Here is a 14,478-nt window from a genome sequence, read left to right as displayed (position 1 = left end):
TTTCTCAGTTGACTCTTCCCAGTTGACTCTAGCCATGTCATATTGATAAAAAAACTAAACAACACATGCTTCCATAAGAATATATCATAGACTGACTGGCATGAACAACAGAAAATAATTTTATCTCCATTTTGAATGCTGAGATTCCAGATTAAGCTGCCACCAATCTATTTCCTAATTAGGACTCTCTTCCTGGCCCATTTTACACTGTGTTTGTATGTGACCTTTCTTTTGTGCTGTGAACTCTCCAATTTTGATTTCTTCTCTCATAGGGACACCATTTCTTCACAGTACCCCATTATTATGACTTCCTTTTGCCATAACTTTTTCCTTAGAGGCAATATCTCTAAATTCAGCCACTCTGTGCAACTATGCCTCAACATATGAGTACTAGAAGGCAGAAAAGGAACACAAGTATTCAACCCATCAAAGTAATTAAAATGTTTAGCATAATTTATATTAATGCTTACAGCCTTAATAATTCAACATCCCAGAAAACAAAATCAAAACGTTGACTTCCAGATTTCTCTTTCCTTTCTGTGGTAGGACCCTGGCCTATAATAAATATTCTCTATCATAGATACAAAATGGAATGTCAACATCATGTTCCATGTAGAAATGTATGAAGAATATGAATTTTGGATTTTGGTAGAAATCAGAAATAGGAGTTTAGTCACTTTACCAATGAGGAAAACTTATGTTTATACTAATAAAATGGCTGTCTCACACAAGATATTGAAGCACTGTTATGTTTACGAAAGTAATGCTTATTTATTTCTGTTTTCAATTATAATCTTTGTTTAGACTAGGTATAGCACACACACAAACTCAAGGTCACACTTTGCCAAAAGGAATGATTTACTTTTAATCAACCTTTTAAAATTAATTTATGTTTAAAATTGTTGATAGCTTTATACATGCGTATAATGAATTTTGGTCTTTTCACCCCTATTATGCTGTCTCATCCCTTCTCTTACATGATTTTGAGGATATTGCCTTCCACATAAATAGAACATTTTAGCCATAAAGTAGATGTAGAAGTGGTAATCTTTTGTGTCTGGGAAGATTATGTGTCTAAAACTCTGCTTCCCAAAGTTCTTGCATGCTGATGTGGCTGTGGAGAACATTTCTTCTCGTTTTATAGAGATGATTTTTATGAAATTTCAACTACTCTTGCTGTTGGCTTAAACCCTATGTGTTTGTCATTCTTTCTGTCTCAATATACCAAGAAGTCTTTTGTGTTCATGTGCACTTATTCCCTGCTTTGCCTACCACCATGCTATATATGTTTAATGAATAAAAAGATGGGAAGAGTGGATTTGTTTTTCATGTAGATTTTTTACAGTAAGAATGGAAATAATTTGGAAAATCTTGCATGGCACACCTAATGCTATGCCAAAGTTTCAGACTTAACTAATAGAAGTAAAATAACAAAAATACCCCAAATTTATATCTCTTCCAAACAAATAACATTTATCAGCATCTTTAACAATAAATTAAAGCCTAATTTCAAAAGTTTTGCAAATTTTAGGTACAACAACATTTGTTCGATTGTACTTAAGTCTAACCCTTCCAAATAAATTATGAAATATCAAAAGTTTGAAGTATGGAATAAGAGTCAGTCTATCAGTTCACCCGGCTATTGTTCTACTTTAATCTTTTTAATGTCATTATTCCTTGATTCAGTGATCTGATGTCAAGATCTTAAAGCCACTTGATATGTATTTCCACATATTTATGTCCATTGGAGCAAAGAACATTGTCACAAGCTCTCAAGATCATAACTCTCTCCTCCCTCTGTCCCTGTCTCTGTCCCTGTCTCTGTGTCTGTCTCTGTCTCTCTGTCTCTCTGTCTCTGTCTCTCTGTCTCTCTGTCTCTCTCTCTGTCTCTCTCTCTCTGTCTCTCTCTCTCTCTCTCTCTCTCTCTCTCTCTGTGTGTGTGTGTGTGTGTGTGTGTGTGTGTGTGTGTGTGTGGTGTTTTTCTTGGATTTAAACTTATGGTTTCTGTGTATATATGTCACACAAGTTTTCAATGATAGCCTATGAGGGCAACTTTTCTGTGGTCCCCACATCATCTCAAAAAAGGATGATAAAGACCTTTAGCTTTTTGAGGCTCACATTGTATTGGAATAAAGGTTAGGGGGAGAAATAAAACATGAAGGGCAGAAAACATGGTATACTACTTTAATTTCTGTTGTCGTGATCAAATACCCCTACGAAGAGCAACTTGCAGGAGAAAAGGTTTATTTTAGCTCACAATTTTAGATTTCAGTCCATTATCATGAGAAATCCAAGGAGGAAGAAACTTGAAACAGCTAATTACATTGTGTCTATTGGTCACGTGTCCAGAGAAATGAATGCATGTATGCTTACTTGTACTCAGTCTCATCTCTATACATAGATTTATAGTCCATAATCCTCAATCCTCTGCCTAAGTAATGGTGCCAACCACAGTGTGTGTAGGGATGGCAGGGCCGAGTTTCTCATATCAATTATCATGCAATCAAAACAATCTTCCCACATACATGCCCACAGCTCAGCCTGACTAAACCAATCCCTCATTGAGACTTTTTCCCAAGGTAATGCTAGTCAAGTTGCCGATTCAAACTGATTATCAACATGGCCTGGTGATAGAATGCGCAACAACTGTCAAATTATTTAAGCAGCCTAGGAGAGTGTTTCTGAGTAGGAGAAATGTGAGCTATTCCTGGAAGAAAGGAGTTTTCAACCATACAATTTCCATGGAAAGAAAAAAATAGCCAAACTTTGAAGACAAGATATGCTTAGCATGTTAAAGAGAGAGAAGTCTGGAATGAAGTAAGATAATGGAAGTACTGGGAAATTGACTTGGATTAGGTTATGGTAGTTAGGTTTTAGGCTGCTGAAAGACCTTAGATTTTATTCCGTGTGCTGAGTAGATTTGTGGCATAAAGCCCTGCTGTATGAAAGACTTCATACCCCTAAAAGCTACAGTTTAAGAGAAAAAAAAAAAAAGAAGGAGAAGTCCTGATTTAAACGAAACACAACTGTTGTAAAAGTATGACTTCGTAATTAAACATCTCTTCCAAATACATGTCACTGTTTTATTCTTATATCCTGATAAGTGCTGGAGGAACAGGTTACAACATTTAAAAGAGCCAGTTTTTGGCTGATATAGCCTTTGCCAGCATGTTCATGTGTACCAGCTGGTTTTTTAAAACTGCATTTTACACCAGGGGAGGTTACACACAGTAAATGTCAAGGATTCACTGGGGGCAGTACAGTTTCTGAGGCATGAAGCTAATACATATTTGTCTCATTACTGTCAGCAGATCAGCTTTATTCCTTGGATGGCAAAGACTCGTAGCTCATAGGAAATGTAGTAACAAATGACCTTTGGGAGGTCGTGGGGACCACAACTTCCAAAACTCACAGCAGTGCCAGGGCATTAAGAAGAAACTAGGGAAATAATTTTCATAGACTTTTTGATCCTTGATTTTCTCATAGAAACAGGTGTGGGGGGGGGGTCACATTTTTTCAACTCTGATTCATCAAACCTTACATTGGAGACAACATAGAGTATTTGAGCAGGCAGTCTCATCCACTCCTGTGGTTTCCATATTGCCTGACAATTTTCCTGAGGTAAACATGTTTTGCAGGATCATCAGGCTGCTAATGGTCTTTTGCTTGAGTAGTTTCAAAGACAGAAAGAAAAGAAATCTCAATTTGTTGGTACGGCAATTATGCACTATGGGGATCAGATTTTTTTCTATGTAGGTATATTCCTCACAGTTTTAATCAAATGCCATGGTTTCAGAGACAGAATATTTTCCTTTTTTACAGTGTTTTCAATTTTATTTGAAACTAAACTGTTGTGATAGATAAACTCTCATCCAGTGACTGATGGGAGCAGATGCAGAGATCCACAGCCAAGCCCCAGCGGGAGCTCCAGGAGTCCAATTGGTGAGAGAGAGGAGGGATTACATGAGCAAGAGGTATTGAGACCCTGACTGGACAAAGCACAGGGACAAATAGCCAAACTAGTGGAAACACATGAACTATGAACCAATTAGCTGAGGAGCCCCCATGGAACTGGACCAGGCCCTCTGGATAAGTGAGACAGTTGATTAGCTTGAACTATTTAGGAGGCCCCCAGGCAGTGATACCGGGACCTGTCCTTGGTGCATGAGCTGGCTTTTTGGAACCTAGGACCTATGCTGAGACACTTTGCTCAGCCTTGGTGTGGGATGGAGGGGACTGGAACTGCCTCAACTGAATCTACCAGGCTGGGCTGACTCCCTAGGGGAGACCCTGTCTTGGAGGATGTAGGAATGGGGGGATGAATTGGGGGGGGGGAGGCTGGGGGGGTTGGAGGAGGGAGGACAAGGGAATTCGTGGCTGATATGTAAAATTAAATAAATTATAAAATAAAAAATATTTTAAAAAATAAACCACAAATGGGGGCTTCAAGTCAGCCCTTTACGATTCGGTCAAAAAAAAAAAATTCTCAAGATACCTTTTCTTCAAGAGACTTTGGTAAGTAAGGCATATACAATTATGTATTATTAATTTTGCTACTCTATTTTCATAAGATCTAACATATCCCATGTTCAGTAATCATTAATCCCATGTTCAATAATCATTAATAATGATTAATTGTGAATGGGTAATATATGGAAATTCCAGAAAATATCTTCTCTTCTATCTGAGCATTTCCATCTTATCTAAATGCAATTTTATGGGGCTGTCCTTCCACCCCATGCCTTTCTCCATTGTGTCTCCACCCTTTGTATTAAGGAGCTTATAGACAATTGTTTATTGCAGCACTTACCAGTATTCATGCTGTTAACACTCTAGCATAATTGATTGAAAGCTATTCATGTCAAATAAATGGCTTGTGGAGTTCTACAGAATGAGACAAGGTTCTTCTCCAAGGTTATACTATGACACACTAAAGATAGCTGTGAAGAGGAACATCCCTCCAGACATGGAGAGAGAAGTACTAGCATAGCTCCTCCTGCAGTCCTAGTTGGGTATTGAAAGGTAAAGGAGTTGCTGCAGCAAGTGTGAAGGATTTTCCACTCCAGGGAAGACAACAGACAAGTTTCCTGATAACAAAGCTGAAGTTTTTCCAAGGCTGATTACTTCACTGGCCCCTCTTTCCGTGATCCTTCTGACTGCTGGCATCATAATGATTTAATCAGCAATTATTTACAGTAAAGTTTTTCCTTGTTCTTTCGCTAGAGGCACCAAACTACCATCCTCTGCCTACCCTAAATAAGTGCTTAAATATTTTTAAAGTCAGTTTTTACACTTTCTCCCTGATATAGGCTTCAAAGGCCATTTTCAGAAGCTGAACATCATTATTTACTTATATTACCTTTTCTTTCCTTTTCAGTCAATCTGGTTTTTTCCCTGAGACAAAAAAATGATAGTAGCTGAATGGGAAAAATGGTTATGTATCAGAAAGAAAGGGAAAAATGGCATCACTTGGTATTCAAAGGTACTATTTTGCTATCTGTATAAATCCAGTAACTCACAGCTTCCATATGTTTTAAATGTGATGTTTTGGCACACTGTCAGATAAAAGTGGATTTAGATCTTATATGACTAGACATTACACTACTCAGTGACACCATGTTACCTAAAGTAGAATGAACTTTACCTTTTACTGGACTGGCAGATTCCCTGACATGCTATCACTCTCGCTGTGCGGTGTGAGGACTCACAATTGTCATATGCTAATCAATCTTGGCACTGATTCCTACAGAGTTAGAAGTGAGCCTCAGAGCCCTTGTCAACTTCTTCCTTCTTAGCGACTGGAACCCTGATATAAGAGACTTTGCCAAAACTAACACACACACACACACACACACACACACACACACACACACACACCTTCCTTTATAAAGGAATTAGTCCTCTTTTCCTGTTCCTAAGACATGCTTGGTGCTGGCAGGCAGTGTGTGTGTCATTGGACCTCTTTGTTTTTTCCCAATGTGGTCATGTTGAATAAATCTCAACTCTTTTTTTTCTCTCAGTTTCCCTACTACTTATATCTTAAATTGGACTACATCAAGCAGGAGTCTGAGCCTTGCTTGTTTGAACTGTCAGGGCCCAGGCTTTGATCCTAACAATTCCAGAAATGTTACTGGTTGTTGTAGAATATTATGTTAAGTAGGCAAAGGTGTGTTACACTTGTTTATGCTGTGGAATGTTATTTTAACTGTGTAAAGGTGTGTTACTTTTGTTTATGCTGCATTTATTTAATTCTGCATTAAACTAATGGTTGCATTTATTTCACCTTGCCTTCTTAAGGAACCTGATTGGTCTAATAAAGAGCTGAATGGCCAATAGCTAGGAAGAGAAAGGATAGTCAGGGCTGGCAGGGAGAAAGACTACATAGGAGAAGAAATCAAGGAGGAGGAAAGAACAAAGGAGATACCTGGGGAAAGAAGCCAGGTAATTGCCAGCCAGACAGACATGAGAAGGACTAAAACTAATATATACAGAAAGAAGGTAAAAAGCCTTGAGGCAAAAGGTAGATAAATAAAAAAAGGTTAATTTAAGTTAAAAGAGCTAGCCTGAAACAAGCCTATGCTAGGCCAAGAATTAATAACTAATATGTCTCTATGTCATGATTTGGGAGCCAGCTGGTGTCTCAAAAGAAAAATCCTGGTACAACTGGTCATGGCAGAAAAGATCAGCATTAAGCCCATCAGGAATAGGAGTTCAGACATTTCTTTCACATTGGGCCAATTTCTCAAATATGGCAAATAAGGTACAATACCACGATATGAGTACAGTTTACGAAGTACAATTTATACAATGGATTAATTATTTACAAATAGGCAACAGATAAAACAAGAACGCTAGAATTAATTGTGAACTGGTTCCACTAGGCTCAAGAAATCTTTCCTAGGTAGATAGAGTCTTAGTGTCAAGTATCCCATTTTCACCATGACCAAAGGATCCTGAAAAGTAGCATCCCCAACCCCTGGGTCACATACCACAGAGCTAATATGATTCAGTGGGAAGTATCCAAAGGCTAGCTTACTTCTGAAGGAGGGAAGAAGAAAACCCAGGATATGCTGAATAGTCCTATCCTAATCTTAGCAATAGGAACAAGGTATTGACTGTCTCAGACAGTTCCTCTTCCTTGTATAAAGAAACTGTATTTCTAGAAAACACTGTGATAATTCTGAGATCTGTACAAACAAGAGGGTGGGGGTTCCTGTTGGGGTAGGAAAGACTGATGTTTGAAGCTACCTGGAGAACATGTCTGAAAAACCCAATAGAAAGACGAGAATATGTTATGTACTACAATTCTGTTTGTACCACTGAAGTGAATATAGGCCTCATTTTGGTGTTTATCTCAAATCATTTCCTTTGTATTTTATTCCCTTGATTAGTAATCAAGTTACACACAACCTAAGGAAATTTGTTTCTTTGTAACCCCTTTATTATGTGAAAGTGGAAAGGATGCTGATTGACTATGGACATTTTCCAGCAACAAAATTTAGTAAGGCACAAGTCAAAACACCCAGAGATATGCCTACACAAACTAAAAAAGTTACTGTTTTTAAAGATATGTCAGTTGAGCAGGGCAAAGTGGCACATTCCTCTAGCCTCAGCGCTTGGGAGACTGATCCTGGTGGATCTCTGTGAGTTCAAGGCAAGCCTGGTCTACATAGTGAGACCTTGTCTTGAAAAACAAAAACAACAACAAAAAGTGTCAGTTGAATATGCATATTTGTTTTTTTAAAACCAACGCGTATGGTGGAGTGGAAGATCCAGTGGATAAGAGAGCACTTCAGGATGTTTGAGTTAGTAGATCGCTTTGTGCTTCTGCAGCTTGCAATCATCCCAATGTCTCAAGATACACACGTCTACAGTTTTCAAAAAGAGATTTCTTGGTTCATGCTAGTGTATCCAAGGGGAGAGAAGGGGTTTATGGAGGTTTCTTGTACAAGGATCTGAATTATCATGTATGACATGACTCACATTTCCCTGAGGAACAATTAATAAAAGGCATTACCTAACTGTAAGGAAGCCTGAGAAATGCAATTAACTTGAGCACTATGTCCAGTCATTAGAATTGAAGGGGAAGATATCAACAAGTATTAGCATTGAAATGGACAACTAAGTGGCAAGATAGAAAATGGGTAAAATCTCTTAAAATTTGTTCACCTCGTGTTTTCAAATTTAGCTCCCTGTGGAATATACTTTAGAAAGGACCTTTCATAATTTGCCATAAGAATATTAAGCCTAGGTCAAACTATTACTGTATATCACACCTTTAAATGAGTTACAATTTATTTTATAGCTCAACAAGGCAAACTCCACAACCATACAGTCCTGCATTGTTGATTGCTATGTGTGAATTCTTCATACACCTCTCTAGTTTGGAGAACTTCGCATCAAACTGTAGAGGGCTGTGCCTGTATCTGGAGTCACTCTCTATATTAGTTCGGAACTTCCATATATCATAGATGCATCCTTTTTCTTACTACTCACCAAAACTAATAGTGCTGGGGAAATGACTGAACATATCAGACACAGGCAAGATAAGACCCCCTGCTGGGAACATATCACTCCAGGCAAAAGCAGTTGGTCTGCTGGCTGGATGCTCTTCTGATGTTCCTCCTTAAATAACTTAATTATTTAATGAGAAGTGTTTTAATTATTTAAATGACATAGAAGATGAGCTTGTAGTATTTATATTGAGATTGTGTTTACTGATTTTAGGTCTTTTTTATGCTGGGGCAGTAAGTACTCAGCAAACCCTAGCTTGTGGGGGATCTCTCTTCACATTTCAGAAAATGAAACGTTTTTAATGCCCTGCAAGTATTTCTGTTTTCTCAAGAGGCTCCTGTGATAACACTCTCCCTGTTGTTTGTGGTCCTTGCTTTATTAAAAAGAACTTTGCCCCTTACCTTTGCAAAGCATTTACTTTTTTGTGGCAAATGCTTGTACACGTTGCCCTGATATTTACAGATAATGGATTCCCCCTCCACTCACCTATGTAACGTCACTGTGGTTGGGGATTGTCCTCGTCATAATAACAAAAGTAACAGTAATTAATCAATGTCATTATCAGTGCTTCGATTTATTCAGTGCTTTCTCACCAGAGGATTTCATTTACATGGTTTCACATCTCAAAGCAGGAATTATGATCTCATAGATGAGGAAGCTGTGCTTGTAGGCCAATAATAAAACAGTAGTAACAGCAACAAGACAGAAAATTAAACCACTGAATTGAAGAGCTATGATTCTGACAGAGAGTTGAACTACTTTAAGTTGGACCTCCTCCTCATTTTTACCTCCAATTCAAGCTGTCTTCCTGTCTCTCCAGACCATTAGTATTCTGTCTTTTATCAGAACAGGAAGGAAATGTGTTTCTCCTCCTCTTCCTTATTATGCAGAGGAGGTGAAAGAAGGTCACCCTATATTCTTCCCCACCCCACCCCTACTGATGTTCTTCCTAAATGTAGTGATAATAGACTGGAGAAACATCCTTGCCTTTCTTTCTTTGTATTTATAATGTATCCATATATAAATGTTTTTATTCCTCTGTTGGCTTATTGATTCTGGACTGGGAAATGGTAAAAGATTGCAGTGAAACAAACAATCTGTGAATAAGATAGAAAATGAAGTAGCAAGGAGAAAGGAGGGAAAATGCCCACTATAGTCAGAAGATGAATCCAAGAAAAAAGTCAGAATCATCTTGAGAATTCACAGCCAAAGACAAGCTCTTGGCAGAAAGTGGGCCTAGGGTAAGAAGGTGGTACATGGGGATGGCACTCTAGAGGTTCCCTATAGATACAATTCCTGGAGTTATGGGCAGCAATTGGATATACACAGTCTTAAAAATCAGAGGTGAGAAAAGCATATTATGAAGGTTTGTTTTGTTGGGGGAAATGAGAAAGGTTAACATAAAGTAATATTCAAATCTAAAAGTCTCTCAGAAATCTATAATTTATTTTTGAACAATATATGCAATAGGTTTACTTTACCCTGATAGTAGGATTCTCCACCAACACAGTAAGGCAGACCATGCTGAATTAAAAAGTAAAATACCAGGTTTATTATGAGCAAAGCAACTCCCAGGGTAGTTCTTCAGCCCCCAGAGATCTAGGCAGGGAAGGGGGAAGGAGAAAATCACAAGGCCGAACTAAAGGAGGGAGCTTATGTACCTTGTAGTTGCTGGGTGATGAGGTGTTCTCCATAAGCTAGGTTTGTGCCCAATTATAACGCTTTAGGATTAGAATGGGGTGCTGACAACTTAAGGGGAGAAGCTGCTGGCCATCACCAAGAATGTGGAACTGGTCTTTTTGTCAGCTCTTCTCCTTTGGAGATTCTCTGATAGGGTGGGGTTTGGAGAGAGAGAGAGATGGGGCAGGATCAAGCTGGAGGTTCCAGCCAAACAGTATGCAGATAGAATATGTTGATAGATGAAAAGGAAAGAGAAGAGGAAACAACTTTCCTTGGTCTTTAGTAGGCATAAAAAACCCTGCTGAGTTCCCAACTTACACTCAATATTTATGTTTTTATGCTTCTTTCATTGAGTTTAATAGTGAACGGATTATGACTAAAGTAAGAGAGGAAAACTGAGAGGAAGCTATAAAGTACCTGAGCAAACTGCAAGGAACAACTCCTGATCTTGGATCTGCTTACTAATCAGAGTGAGAGGTCCCGGCCTTTGGAGGTAGCCACTAATGGAGTCTCTTCAATAGGGATGAATTGATAAGGTTCCACTTTTCCCTGTCCTTAGCCAATCAATTAAAGATGCAATACACAGGAGAACTGTGTGCGTTCAAGTCTGTATAGGTCACATATCCACTGCTTGGCAGAGAATGTATACAAGATGTAGTATACATTGATTATCAGTTCTTACAAATCTTTACAGAAAAGAGAAGGGTTTGTCTGTAACATAATGTGTGTAACATAACGTCTTTGTGGTGCTGTGAATAAAAGAAAGAGTAGATGTGGGGCAACACTGCCACATGAGGACTAGCAAACCCTGCGGCTTTGCAGTCACCCAAGATTTCTGTTTTCAATCAGCTCTTGCGTTGTTCCTTCTTGAAAACACCAAGAGAAGCTATGCAAGACAGGAATTGTCATCGGGGAGAGAAAGAGTTCTTGAGCCTTCTCTAGATCAAAGTGTAGAAAGTGAAGTTTTGAAGTCTTGAGTAACAGAATAAAAAAGAAACAGGGACCCGAAATAAGAGTCCAGCTGGACTCTTACTTTTCTAACTGTAAATTACTTGAGTGAAGTGCCTGCCCTCACATAGATCCCAGGAAAGGAAGACCTTGGATTGCCTCATATTTATGAAAGACTATCAACTTGATAAGAGGATTTAAAATGTGTATCCTAAAAAGGTAGAGAAGACATTTCCAACTATAATTTTGTTGTTGTTGTTGTTTGTTGTTTGTTTGTGTTTTGGTTGGTGCTCTGACAGCAGAGAGGTCAGGAGGCCTAGACAACAGCAAACCTAGGAGCGTGTAGAAGGCTGAGGCAGAAGATCGCACCTTCCTTCCCCAGCATCTCTCCTTGACGTAATTTGTGAGTTTCTACAAGCCCTGCTCTGGAGCTTCTCCAACTGCCTCCTTGCTTCCGTGGGGAGTTAAAACTCCATATTTCTCTTATATTAAAACAAGAAAGGAATATCCAGTTGATCATTCCACATGGAAGCAATAATGCACTCCTACTGATATATACGACAGCAAAAAGTAGGTAGGACACAAGCTAAAACTGTAGATTAGGCATCCAGTCTTCAGAAGTGGGACACACTTGGCCTTTGAGGGCTTTTCTTAGATGGTTTTATTATGGGAGTTTCTAGCCAAATCCTTTTCTATTCTCTGGCTTCTTCGAATCCATGGAGGACTGCTTACCCTCCCATCCTCCTTCTCCAGCCTCCAGGGAAGGTGGAAAAACCCTCCTTACATTATTGTGCAAAGTAAATTGTGCTTTCTTTGTTTCAACTGCTCCAGCCCTAGCTCAACCTTAGCACTTATTCATGTATATTCAAATGAGACACTTCCTTTTCTTAAAAATTCTTTTCAATGTGGTTTCTATATTTAAATGACTAACCAGAAAAAAATAAAAGAAAGAAATAAAAAAAATTAAAAGAGAGGAGGAAGAAGAGAAAGAGAAGCCATAATATGTATTTTACATGCCTCTAATCAAATCCCTGTCCTGGGCTCCAGTTGGAATGCCAGCAACATTTTTGATGATCGTGAAGAGGTCTCAGAGGTAGAGAAAACACATGGAGAACTTTAAATGGTGTTCTTATGTTCTTTTTAATCATCAGAGAATGAATTCAGAGAGGAAACAAAGTAAGGAATGAGGAGGAGATTTTACCAAAGTGAAAGCATACACACAAGAGGAAGTAAAGGCTTCTGAAGAGATAATTTTGTATAACCCTAACACACACACACACACACACACACACACACACACACACACACACACACTGAGAGAGACAGAGACAGAGAGAGAATGCTGTACAACTTGTCTTAAGGACATGTATTATTGGCTGGGAGAAATATTAATGAGTGTGAGAAAAGAAAGTAGAATTACAGAAATGTAAGAAGATTTTGCCAGAATAAGGTTTATTCTTTTCCTGTTCTCATATGGGGTTTTGTATTTGGCGTGGTGATCCTAGCATGGTGTGAATAATCATTTCTCCAAGACGAATTAATGGACATGTCATTACAGTAAAGCACAGGACAAATGGTTGGAAGCTGTCTGCATTGGCCATATTGGTCCCAGATGGTTTGGGGTGACCTAGTCTGTACTGTTTGCATAGTGCCATGGCATCCTACTGCAACAGAGCTTTAGATAGAATCAGGCTGTAGCCATTCAAGAATTCACATATTTTTCCCTGTATGTGTCTGTCCTACCTCAGTTTAATCTGAGATTTTTAAAAGAGGAAAGAGATAGAAAAAGGGAAATAGGAATTTATACATTTCTTTTCTTTGGGGCCATACTTATTTTCAATCTAGAGAGAAGGATGCTGCTGGCTTTGCAATAGTGTAGTTATCACTAATAGTCAGGAACAAGTAAATTAGAGACAGAGAATCTCTCCAAACTAAGTAATTGACACTGTGGTCATGAGCAAAATGATTAGGAGACTTAAAAAATATTTCTTCTTTCTACTTCCTTCTGTACATTTAAATCATAGTTGAAAAGAAAGGAAAATGAGATAGCATGGGAGGAAATAGGTGCTCAAGAAAATTAATAATGTAATTCACATGCAAACTTTTAAATGCCTGCATGATAATCACTTGATGATATCCACATCATGGAATGACTAGACATTTGATAGCCTGTGATAGATGTGACTCAAAAAGTAATTGGCTACAGACTTAAAACCACATACTTAAATTTGTTAAGTATATCCCACGATGAATTTGTTAATCAGCTTGATTTAATAATTTCACAATATATGCATGAAATGTATGAATTAAATCAAAATATGACATTATATCCCATAACTACAGATCATAAGTTGCCAAAAATAAAAATTTAAGGTGGTTGGAGAGAGCGCAGCAGTTAAAGAGTACTAGATGTTGGCTGGGCGGTGGTGGCGCACGCCTTTAATCCCAGCACTCGGGAGGCAGAGCCAGGCGGATCTCTGTGAGTTCAAGGCCAGCCTGGGCTACCAAGTGAGTTCCAGGAAAGGCGCAAAGCTACACAGAGAAACCCTGTCTCGAAAAACCAAAAAAAAAAAAAAAAAAAAAAAAAAAAAAAAAAAAAAAGAGTACTAGATGTTTTACAGAGGACATGGGATAAGTTCTCATTACCTACATGGTAACTCAGAACATCTATAACTCTAGTTCCAGGAGCTTCATAATTTTGTGGCCTGCACAGGCATTGCACACAAGGTGCATGCACATACATGTAGGCAAACACTACTAAAAGTGAAATAAAAAGAAATAAACCTTTAAAATTGCATTTAAAAATAAAAAAAGTTTTAAATTTAATTTTTTAAAACAAAAAATTTCATGACAGACTATGTAGAGATACCTCAGTGTCATTTTTTTTTTAACCTCTAAAGAGTAGGAAACAGTATGTATCCATAATGTTGAAGCAGAACGGAGAAGACTGAGGAAGATGTAGGACAAGCAGAGACATGTGTAGCAAATCTGGTCTCAAAATGTAACCTCACATAACACAAAATACCAAAAAAAGATTGGAAGAGAACAAAACATGAAAGTCTCCGTCACGGAAAATACCTGTACCAAAGAAGAAAGCCAAGATGTGGGTTCGAGTATCAGAGTTGCAAAACATGGTTCTGCGAGTGACTTTAAGCCCGTCAGGGTATCCATTCTGTTATTAAATTAATTTACAAATAATGTTAGGTCATATTCTTTAAAAGCAAAAGCTTGAACAAAATTAAGACCCAGGCTTTTGTCATCTTACTTTTGATCTGAATTATGACAGGCTTTCATTTCTCCACAAAAGCAACCTAAGGCAAGTGTTCCCCTCAACAC

Source organism: Peromyscus eremicus, chromosome 8a, assembly GCF_949786415.1.
Source record: "Peromyscus eremicus chromosome 8a, PerEre_H2_v1, whole genome shotgun sequence".
In the NCBI taxonomy this organism is placed as follows: Eukaryota; Metazoa; Chordata; class Mammalia; order Rodentia; family Cricetidae; genus Peromyscus; species Peromyscus eremicus.
The sequence above is the reverse complement of the archived record's forward strand: the minus strand, read 5'-3'. Positions refer to the sequence as shown.